The following is a 10,937-nucleotide window of genomic DNA, read 5'->3' on the forward strand; positions in this document are numbered from 1 at the left end:
CTCTAAGGCACTGCTTCCTGTTTCTCCTGGCACAACATGGTGCCTATCGCGTTTAGACTTCTCCATTTTGAATTTGGGCAGAGATTTATGACGGAGGGAGGCATGGGGCCTCCCACAGGCTGTGGCTTGCTCTGTGACGCGGCTCAGCTAAGGCACGAACACCGCGTGTTTTGCAGCACTTATTCCTCGACCTGCCATTTCCTCTAAATGTGTCCAAATTTGGTTAAATTTTAGTTGCCTATTTGGGGGATTTAATAATGGTATTAAAGGGGAAACATTGGCAACATAGTTTTTGATTCAGATGCTCTTTTTTACTCATTTTTAATTGAAAATGACTATATGTTTATCCGAGGCCTAAATAATGCTGTCTTTAAAAAAATAATCCAGGGCTACATTTCATTATTCTCCCCAGGAACGGATGATCATGCGTGATCAGGCTGCCTAAAGGACTTTCTCCTTGTTAGATCCGGATTCTACCAGCTTCCATTTCCACTGTGTACTGGTCCACAAGTACCAATGCTACAGGATGCACACACACACGCCCCTCAGACTTAACCACCTCAGTGTTTTCTAGAAACACGGACCAAAGTTTGCTTTAACAAATCTTTCTTAAAGAGATATATGCAGCCTGTCTTCTAGTTTTTTTTTTTTTTTAATTTTTTATTTATTTATTTGAGAGCAACAGACACAGAGAGAAAGACAGATAGAGGGAGAGAGAGAGAGAATGGGCGCGCCAGGGCTTCCAGCCTCTGCAAACGAACTCCAGACGTGTGCGCCCCCTTGTGCATCTGGTTAACGTGGGACCTGGGGAACCGAGCCTCGAACCGGGGTCCTTAGGCTTCACAGGCAAGCGCTTAACCGCTAAACCATCTCTCCAGCCCTGTCTTCTAGGTTTTTACAAATATAAAGAAGAATTAAAATCCAAGGCTAAAGCTGGGCATGGTGGCACACACCTTTAATCCCAGCACTCAGGAGGCAGAGGTAGGAGGTTTGCCATGAGTTCGAGGCCACCCTGTGACTCCATAGTGAATTCTAGGTCAGCCTGGACTAGAGTGAGACCCTACCTTGGAAAACTAAAATCCAAGGCTATGCTGCTTGGTACAGATGGCAAGAGGCTCCTTACTAAATTGTTTTCTTTGACAAGAAAGTAGGAATAATAGTAATAAATAACATTATATGTTATACAACATAATTTAATGATGCATAAGTGAAATGTCTCAAGTAACATAATGCGTTAAGTATAATGTCTAAATTCTCTTTACATGATAATTTTTTTAAAACGTTTTTTGAGGCAGGGTCTCACTCTAGCCCAGGCTGACCTGGAATTCATCATGTAGTCTCAGGGTGGCTTCGAACTCACAGCGATCCACCTACCTCTGCCTCCCGAGTGCTGGGATGAAAGGCGTGCACCACCATGCCCAGTACATGATAATTTACGTCTTCATGGCTGTACCTGTGAAGAAATCAGGACAAGTAGCTCATGTCACAGAAATGTCACAGCCAAGAAAATAAGCTCAGAGAAGCTAACGTGCCCAAGGCCACACCGCAATGGACCTGTCCCAAATCCCACGCCTTACCTGATGGAACACGTGTGTTAATGACCACACTGCCGGAGGACAGATTTTGACAAGGAACCTGTTTTCATTTTACGGGGACACACCGACAGCAAAGGAGCCAAACCCACACGGAGCACAAGCTTCCAGCCAGAGAGGGCAAAAGGTGAGACAGGGAGGTGCTATGTTTAGAAAAGCCACAAACTCGCCAAACCAAGTTTGTTAGTGCCACCCAAAGGCCCCGTGAATTTTCAGCCTGTCTCTGTCACTATCCTTATGCCTTGAACGGATCCCTCCTTGAACCACTCCTCCAAGGGTCCAGGTGGGAATCATAATGCCAATTCCTAACCATACCCCAGTGTTGAACCTAAGAGAGATGGTGTGCAACACGTGATGATTGGAACCGCACAGAAGGGATAAACTGTGTGAAAGGCAGAGCCTTGGGAAGGAGTGGCGGGAACAAACCATGTTTCACTTCTACGTGTCAGCCACATAGCTTTTGCAGATCACTGAGCACTTTCAACTGTTATTTCCAGGAAGGTGGCTGTCTTTAGCCTTGCTCTATGGATAAAGAAATAGGACTGGAGCCGGGCACGGTGGTGCATGCCTTTAATCCCGGCACTCGGGAGGCAGAGGTAGGAGGATTGCCGTGAGTTCGAGGCCACCCTGAGACTCCATAGTGAATTCCAGGTGAGCCTGGGCTAGAGTGAGATCTGACCTCGAAAAACCAAAAGAAAAAGAAATAGCACTGGAGAGATGGCTAAGAGGTTAAGGTGCTTGCCTGTAAAGCCTGCCAACTCCAGTTTAATTCTCCAGGACTCATGTGAAGCCAGATGCACAAAAATGGTGCATGCATCTGGAGTTTGTTTGCAGTGGTCAGGGTCCCTGGCATGCCCATTCTCTCTCTCTGTCTGCATCTCTCCGCTTGCAAATACATAAAGTAAAAAAAATATGAAAAAACCAGAAATACTCAGACTGTCTTAAGATTACCTAGCTAGCAGATTGCTCGATGTCCCTTTTAACCTGACCACATATCTGCCTTGTTCTGAGAAGTCCCTGGTTTACATGCCCCAGCAGGCAAGCCAATCACGCAGAAGGGAAGGAAAAAAAAAAAAAAAAAAGGATTTAGCCCTACACAACGCAATTAGACACGGGCGAGGCTCTAGTCCAGCGGAGATGAGAAACTTGTAGCTCTTTCTTGTAGCTGACCTGGAAAATTCCGAGAATCGCGCTGGTATACAGTCATGAGTTATCTATTTGCTTTTGGCTTTAGACCCCCGCGCTAGCTAATCGTGTCTTTTGTTATTCTTTTCAGGGTCCTGGATTTGAGGACAGCGGGGGCTGTGTTAAGGCGATGAGCTTGACCGTCCCATTGATTCCTGGGTGTCGGTTTCTGGTCTGTTGAGTCTGCCGCGGGCGGAGCTGTGTTTGGCTTGGAACGTGTTTCGAGCAGCTGTGTTGGGCCTGGGCAAGTTGCACGCAGGCCTTGGAGTGGGGGGGGGGGGCTGTCTTTCTTCCACATCCCATGCACCTGTTTGGTCAGATTCGTAAGCCATGGCCACTAGGACTGACTGACACCCCACAGATGTGGGGCAGCCTGAAACCTGTCTATGACCTGTTAGGGGCAAGATGAACACAGAAGTTGAAAACAGCATTTTAGACACCGTCACCATAATTTAAACATGGCTCGATATTAACTTTATTCATGAAACAATTTGTTCAAGCTGATTAAAAAACGTTAGACATGTATTTTGTATACCTTTAGTGTTTAAATTAGCCATTCTGTTCATTTGTGTTGGATGAAAGCGTTTGTCCACGCTGGACTGAAGGCAAAAAATAGCTAATAACTCTTTTCTTCTTTTGTTTTTGGTTTTTCGAGGTAGGGTCTCACTCCAGCTCAGGCTGACCTGGAATTCACTATGTAGTCTCAGGGTGGCCTCGAACTCATGGCGATCCTCCTACCTCTGCCTCCCGAGTGCTGGGATTAAAGGCGTGCGCCACCACACCCGGCTAAAAATATCTAATAATTCTTAAAACACCTGGCCTTCCCCACCGAGAGATTGAGGAGCCCACTGCAGACTGAGCTGAAGCAGAATGGCTTTAAGCCTTTCCCCAGTGATTTTTTTTTTTTTTTTTTGCCTTTTTTGAAGAAATTTTCCCATCACCAAGGTGTCAAAGGTTTCCAGCCATCCCCAGCCCCAGACACTTGAGATCAGCATTTGGCAGACTTTCTCTGGGTCCCTCCCTTACCGCCCGCCATCCTTTGGGGCTTGATTTCTGTTCACCAGCAGTTTAGATAATTCGATCAGTGACGCTGCTGACAAGTATGGTGAAACTCTGGTAACTCTGACGGCTGGGCCGGGGGAACGCTGGTGAGCTACGTGGAGAGACATGCAAGTCCTTCAGGTCACAGTCACTTGTCCCACAAGGGCCTGAAGAAGAACGAGCCTAAGAGCTATTACGAGAGAAAATCCTGGGGCCGGGTGCGGCAGCACACGCCTTTAATGCTGGCCCTCGGGAGGCGGAGGTGGCAGGATCACCATGAGTTCGAGGCCAGCCTGAGACTAGATAGTGAATTCCAGGTCAGCCTGGGCTGGAGTGAGACCCTACATTGAAAAAAAAAAAAAAAAAAAAAAAAGCAAACAAACAAACACAGAAACAAAACCCAGAAAAACAATGGAGCCCTCAACTCAGAAGGGCTTTGACATTGCTCCGTGCAGAGAAGCTACTTAAAGTGTGAACACTTTAGAAAACTTGCTGTGAAGCCTGTGACGGCGCTGAAGGTGCGGGTGACAAGAAGTTCCTTTCATCTCTCTCCACGTCAGCTTTGACTCAGAACGTCTTTTGCATATTACCTTCCTTCATTTAATATGAAGATAAATTCGTAGCTTCATCTCTTCCCCCTTCCACCCCTTTCCAAGTCAACCACGTAATAACTGCCACAAATGAACATCACCTCGAAAACAAGGTCTTTTTTTTTAAAAAAAAAAAATTTGTTCATTTTTATTTATTTATTCGAGTGTGACAGAGAAAGAGACAGAGAGAGAGAATGGGCGCGCCAGGGCTTCGAGCCACTGCTCATGAACTCCAGATGCGTGCGCCCCCTTGTGCATCTGGCTATCGTGGGTCCTGGGGAATCAAGCCTTGAACCGGGGTCCTTAGGCTTCACAGGCAAGCGCTTAACCACTAAGCCATCTCTCCAGCCTGAATACAAGATCTTGACATGAGTAGTAGACGCAGTAAATTATCACGAGGACCTGGCATGCGGGGTGTCCTTTCGAGCTGCCTCCTGGTTATCTTACTATCTCCCTATTTTCTTAGGCTTCAAGTTGCTTTTTTTTTTTTTTTTTCTTCTTCTTCTTCTTATTTCTTCCTTTATAACAATTCTTCTTCAGGGTGGCCTTTGATTTTATTTTCAGAGTTCAAATGTTACGGAAGAGATGGTGAAAGTCCCACAGAGGGTGGTCTTTGTGATGTCACTGCACCCAAGGCAGGTCACTTGCTCTGTCTGCAAATGTTTGTTCTAAGAGATTTACTCCTGTGAGAACCCTTCAGGCAGGACCAACTGCCAAAGAAGGCCTCTAGCCGTGACCTTTCTCCTCAGCTCCGAGCTGGTTGGAACACTGGCTCTGCAGAGCGGAAGATGTGGCCAGGATTATGAGCCTCATAGTGTTTGGGGGAGAAAACTGGGGTCAGTATATAAGGAAAGTTAAGGGGGGGAAAATGCCAGGGGAAGGAGCAAATGATCAAAAGCAAAGAAGCTGGGCATGGCGGCACACGCCTTTAATCCCAGAATGCAGGAGGCTGAGGTAGGAGGATTTCTGTGAGTTCAAGGCCAGCCTGAGACTACATAGTGAATTCCAGGTCCGCTTGGACTAGAGTAAGACCTTACCTAGAATAATCAGAAATTTTTTTTTAAAAAAAAAGGAGAAGAAGAAAATAATCGATCAGAGATAGAGACCTTACAATGGACCACTTCCATTCCTATTTGAACATCTTCCATGTTAGTCAGTTCTTAAAAATGCTGTTCGAGTTGCTGGCTTAAGTTTCGTTAAAAAAAAAAAACAAACAAAAAACATTGAATGAATTTGGCATGGGATTAGAACAGAATCGTCAATAATTTCTGGAACTGCCCTAACCGTACTTCTGTTGTTCTGTGCTACGTATATGCGCAAATCAGCCTTCCACACAGAGATAATTATATTGCTACATCAGCTGTCAATTCTGAAAAACATTGACAATGCTCTCATCGAGTATTCAGCCAAGATTTAACTTCTTAAGTAAAAATAATCTCATTAGTGTGCGAAAACATGTGAGTCTTTAATAAAAAGTAAAATCATGAGTATTCTTAAAAATAATTTTGGGGTAGTTTTTATTTTGGGGGGTTGAGGTAGGGTCTCACTCTAGCCAAGGCTGACCTGGAACTCACTCTGTAGTCCTGGGCTGGCCTTGAACTCACAGCGATCCTCCTCCCTCTGCTTTCTGAGTGCTGGGATTAAAGGTGTGCACCATCACACCTGGCTAAAGAATGATTTTGAAATATATTTATTTATGATCTATTGTCAGTACATGTTTAATTTGCATACCTACTTTATACGCCAATACACCACATAAAAATTACTGAGAATGGGCTGGAGAGATGGCTTGGCGGTTAAGTGCTTGCCTGTGAAGCCTAAGGACCCCGGTTTGAGGCTCGGTTCTCCAGGTCCCACGTTAGCCAGATGCACAAGGGGGCACACGCGTCTGGAGTTCGTTTGCAGAGGCTGGAAGCCCTGGCGTGCCCATTCTCTCTCTCTCCCTCTATCTGTCTTTCTCTCTGTGTCTGTCGCTCTCAAATAAATAAATAAAAATTAAAAGAAAATTACCGAGAAGACAAGGGGTCATAAGCATAATAGTTTCAAAAGCCCTGACATTGACAATGGACAACGGATGAGTGAGTTTTTACAGTACAATGACCATCCTGCTTTCAACCTAGTGGGATGGTCCTCTAAGGTTATGTGGTCTTCTGTAGCCATTCATTAAGCAAGAATACAAATGACAAAAATGGTAAGCAATGGCTGGAGGGATGGCTTAGTGGTTAAGACGTTTGCCTGCAAAGCCAAAGGACCCAGGTTCGATTCCCCAGGACCCACTTTAGCCAGAAGCACAAGGGGGTGCATGCGTCTGGAGTTCGTTTGCAGTGGCTGGAGGCCCTGGCATGCCCATTCTCTCTCTCTCTCTCTCTCTCTCTCTGTCAAATAAGTAAATGAATAAATAAGGTAAGTGGGATACAGAACTGGGAAGTTTGAGTGTGGAAGGTTCCTAGGGCAGGAAAACCTGGAGCTGATACGTGACACACAACTCTCTTTGCAGACTGGAAAGAGGCCAAGTGCATCTGGAACAAAAAGCTCCTAGACTTGGCTAAGGTACAAGGGAGCAGTGATTCATAATTCTGGTAAGAACAGAAAGTTTGTACTCTGGGCTTTGGAGAAAAGAGGTGCATTAAGGAGGTTGGTATGGGAAACAGAGTTCAGAACATTCAAAATATAAAGAGCGGGATTGTTGTATTATTGATACAGCCCATCAAGTGACTTGTCAGCAGTGAGGATTATAGTAGTTTATACTTTTATTGACACATCTCTCTCAGCCTTGGGGCCTTTATCAGTACTTACTGTAGTAGCAGACTATAATAGAAAATGCAAAATAGGTTTTATATGTTGCAATACTGCTCAAGTCCAGGATTACAGAGTGAGCTCCAGGTCAGCCTGGGCTACAGTGAACCTTGAACCATCTCTTCCTTCCCCACCAAGAACCCCCCAAAATGGGCTGGAGAGATGGCTTAGTGGTTAAGGAGCTTGCCTGTGAAGCCCAAAGACCTAGGTTCAATTCCCCAGGACCTACACAAGCCAGATGCACAAGATGGAGCATGCGTATGGAGTTCGTTTGCAGTGGCTGAAGGCCCTGGTGCACCCATTCTCCCTCTATCTGCTTCTTTCTCTCTCTCTAACAAATAACATTTTTAAAAAAGTTAAAAAAAACTCCAAACTATTTTTTAGAGTACATATGATTTTACTGTTTATTAAAGACTAATGTGTGTTTGCACACTAATGAGATGGAAGTGCTTATTTATTTTTATTTAAGAAATTAAATCTTGGCCGAATATTTGAGAGCATTGTCAATGTTTTTCAGAATTGACAGATAATGTAGGATTATAATTATCTCTTTGGAGAAGACTGCTTTGCACATATACATAGCACAGAAGGACAGAAGTATGGTTAGAGCAGCCTCAGAAACCATTGAAGATTCTGTCCTAATCCCATGTCCCAAATCCACTCAACAACTTTTAAAATATATGTATATATGTATTTTAAAATTATTTATTTATTTATTTGAGTGTGATAGACAGAGAGAGAAAGAGGCAGATATATATATAGAGAGAATGGGTGCGCCAGGGCCTCCAGCCACTGCAAATGAACTCCAGATGCATGCGCCCCCTTGTGCATCTGGCTAACGTGGGTCCTGGGGAATTGAGCCTCGAACCGGGGTCCTTAGGCTTCACAGGCAAGCGCTTAACCGCTAAGCCATCTCTCCAGCCCTTAAAAAAATATTTAAAAAATATTTTACTTTATTATTTGACAGAGAAAGAGGGAGAGGGAGAGACAGAGAAAGAGAGAGAGAGAGAGAGAGAATGGGTGCACCAGGGCCTCCAGTCACTGAAGACAAACTCCAGACGCATGCGCCCCCTTGTGTATCTGGCTAAAATGGGTTCTGAAGAATCGAACCTGGGTCCTTTGGCTTTGCAGGCAAATACCTTAACCACTAAGCCATCCCTCCAGCCCTCGATGATTTTTTTAAATGAAATTCAAGCCAGCAACTTAAACAGCATTTACAAAAAATTTTTTGTTTATTTTTATTTATTTATTTGAGAGCGACAGACAGAGAAAGAGGCAAATACACACACATAGACAGAGAGAAAGAGAGAATGGGTGCACCAGGGCCTCCAGCCACTGCAAATGAACTCCAGACGCGTGCGTCCCCTCGTGCATCTGGCTTAAATTGGTCCTGGGAAATGGAGTCTCGAACCAGGGTCCTTAGGCTTCACAGGCAAGGGTTTAACCGCTAAGCCATCTCTCCAGCTCTTAAACAGCATTTTAAAGAACGTTGTAACACAATACAATCTGAAAGTTTATATGCTTCCACGTTGGAGAATTATGGCATAAAATGTTCTCTTTGTTTCCTGTGATTAAGCAACTAGGTTCGTCTCAGAGCAGAAGGCGCTGTGCAGTGGAAACGCCGATGTCCGTAACATGCGATCGTCTTGACTGTGAGCCGGCGTCTCTAGTGTGGGGCGTGACACCGTGGTGCAAAGCGCACGGTCGCCTGCTGACGACCAAGGCTGCAGCGAGGGTTCCTGGCGCAACACAGGTGAGTCCTAACGGAAGGCCCTCAACTCGGAGCACATTTGATTCTGAATTCAGGTTTTGTTGTTGCATGTTCAGAAACGTGTTCTGGTTGGTAATTTTTTTTTTTTTTTGCAACATGCACATACAGCTATGTAACCCCAAATGGGACTGAAATTCATGGCTTAAGAAGCTATGGTTCAGGTCATTAGGAGCAATATCCTTTGCACACTTTTGTTTTTCTTTTGGTTTTTCAAGGTAGGGTCTCACTCTAGCCCAGGCTGACCTGGAATTCACTGTGGAATCTCAGGGAGCCTTGAACTCACGGTGATCCTCCTACCTCTGCCTCCCGAGTGCTGGGATTAAAGGTGTGCGCCACCACGCCCGGCTCCTCTGCGCACTTTTGTGTTCTTTCCTGAAGCCGCATTTCTCAACCTACTAGATTCTATCTTTTATTTCCTTATGTCTCTTTATCTAACTGCTTGCTGTCTCCTCTCTCTCTCTCTTTCTCTGTCTCTTTTCAACCTGGGCAAGAAGAAACATATCTAGAGAGACACCCCTCTTCTCCCCTTTCCTATCCACAGAGACACCTCTCTTTTCCTCCCCTTTCATGCAGATGTACATCCATGCCTCCATCTCTGCATTAATTTTGTATAGCAAATACAAAACTTATTTTTTTCAGCATGAAGACTTCATGAAAGATATGTGCATGAACATGTTTGCTTCTCAATTTATGGAGCCTTGTTTTTAAACAATCGAATTCTTACCCTCTGTTATTATCTTGACAAAGGTGTTGTTATTTCTTGATGAATATACCAGTTATCAATGAATCTTTTGTACCTTTCAGAGTTCTCATTGTCTTTGATTTCTTTGCACCATTTTGCTCTGCTGATCAACTTCTCCATAAAGCATTCTCACATTTTCTGACCTGACAGTTCTTCAATCCTTTGGTCCTTAGTTTTATTATTTTAAGTTGTATTTATTTATTTTATATATATATATATATATATATATATATATATATATATATATATATATAGAGAGAGAGAGAGAGAGAGAGAGAGAGAGAGAGAGAGAGAGAGAGAGAGAGGGGCAGATAAACAGAAAAAGAGAATGGGCATGCTAGGGCCTTTAGCCACTGCAAACGAACTCCAGGTGCATGAGTCTCCTTGTGCATCTGGCTTATGTGGGTCCTGGGGAATCAACCTGGGGTCCTTAGTCTTCACAGGCAAATCCCTTAACCACTAAGCCATTTCACCAGCCTGGCCCTTATTTTTTTAAAAAGTATATTTGTTTATTTGTGTGAGAGAGAAAAAGGATTGGTGACAAGGTATCAACTCCTAAAGTTTCTGTTATCTTTCCAATGTCACCACCAGATGGGGATGAACTATTTAAGCATATAAGCCTGTGTGTGTGTGTGTGGGGGGGGCATTTCGTAGGCACATCATGATGCTACAGAATGAGATTTCATATGAGGCCAGTTTACACACAAATACCAAGCTAACTCTGGCTCTTCTTCAATGAGGAATAGAGAATTGCACAAACTGGTTTTCTGAGCAAAATGGGAACAGCCATAGGTTAAATCTGAATATTCTACTAACACTATTAACTCTTACTGAAAACACTACATCAGGTCTAGAACTAGAGAGTAAAAGATGACAAAAGGGTTGTACCAAAATATGTTTAATTGAGATCTTACAAATCATCATATGTCTAGTACTTTACCTGAATTTCCATGAGGAAGATTAAAAACTAACATTATGAGAGAAATATTTATTTACAGTTAATTCTCAGTTTTAAGTACATTCCCTACATTCCTACATTCTTTTCTAAAAATATTTTTATTTATTATTTGAGAGAAAGAGAGAGAAAATGGATGTGTTGGGTATGTCAGAGCTTCCAGCCACTGCCAATGAACTTCAGACGCATGTGCCACCTTGGGCATCTGGCTTTCGTGGGTCCTGGGGAATTGAACCTGGGTCCTTAGGCCTTGTAGGAAAGCACC

Source organism: Jaculus jaculus, chromosome 20 (genome assembly GCF_020740685.1).
Source record: "Jaculus jaculus isolate mJacJac1 chromosome 20, mJacJac1.mat.Y.cur, whole genome shotgun sequence".
Classification (NCBI taxonomy): Eukaryota; Metazoa; Chordata; class Mammalia; order Rodentia; family Dipodidae; genus Jaculus; species Jaculus jaculus.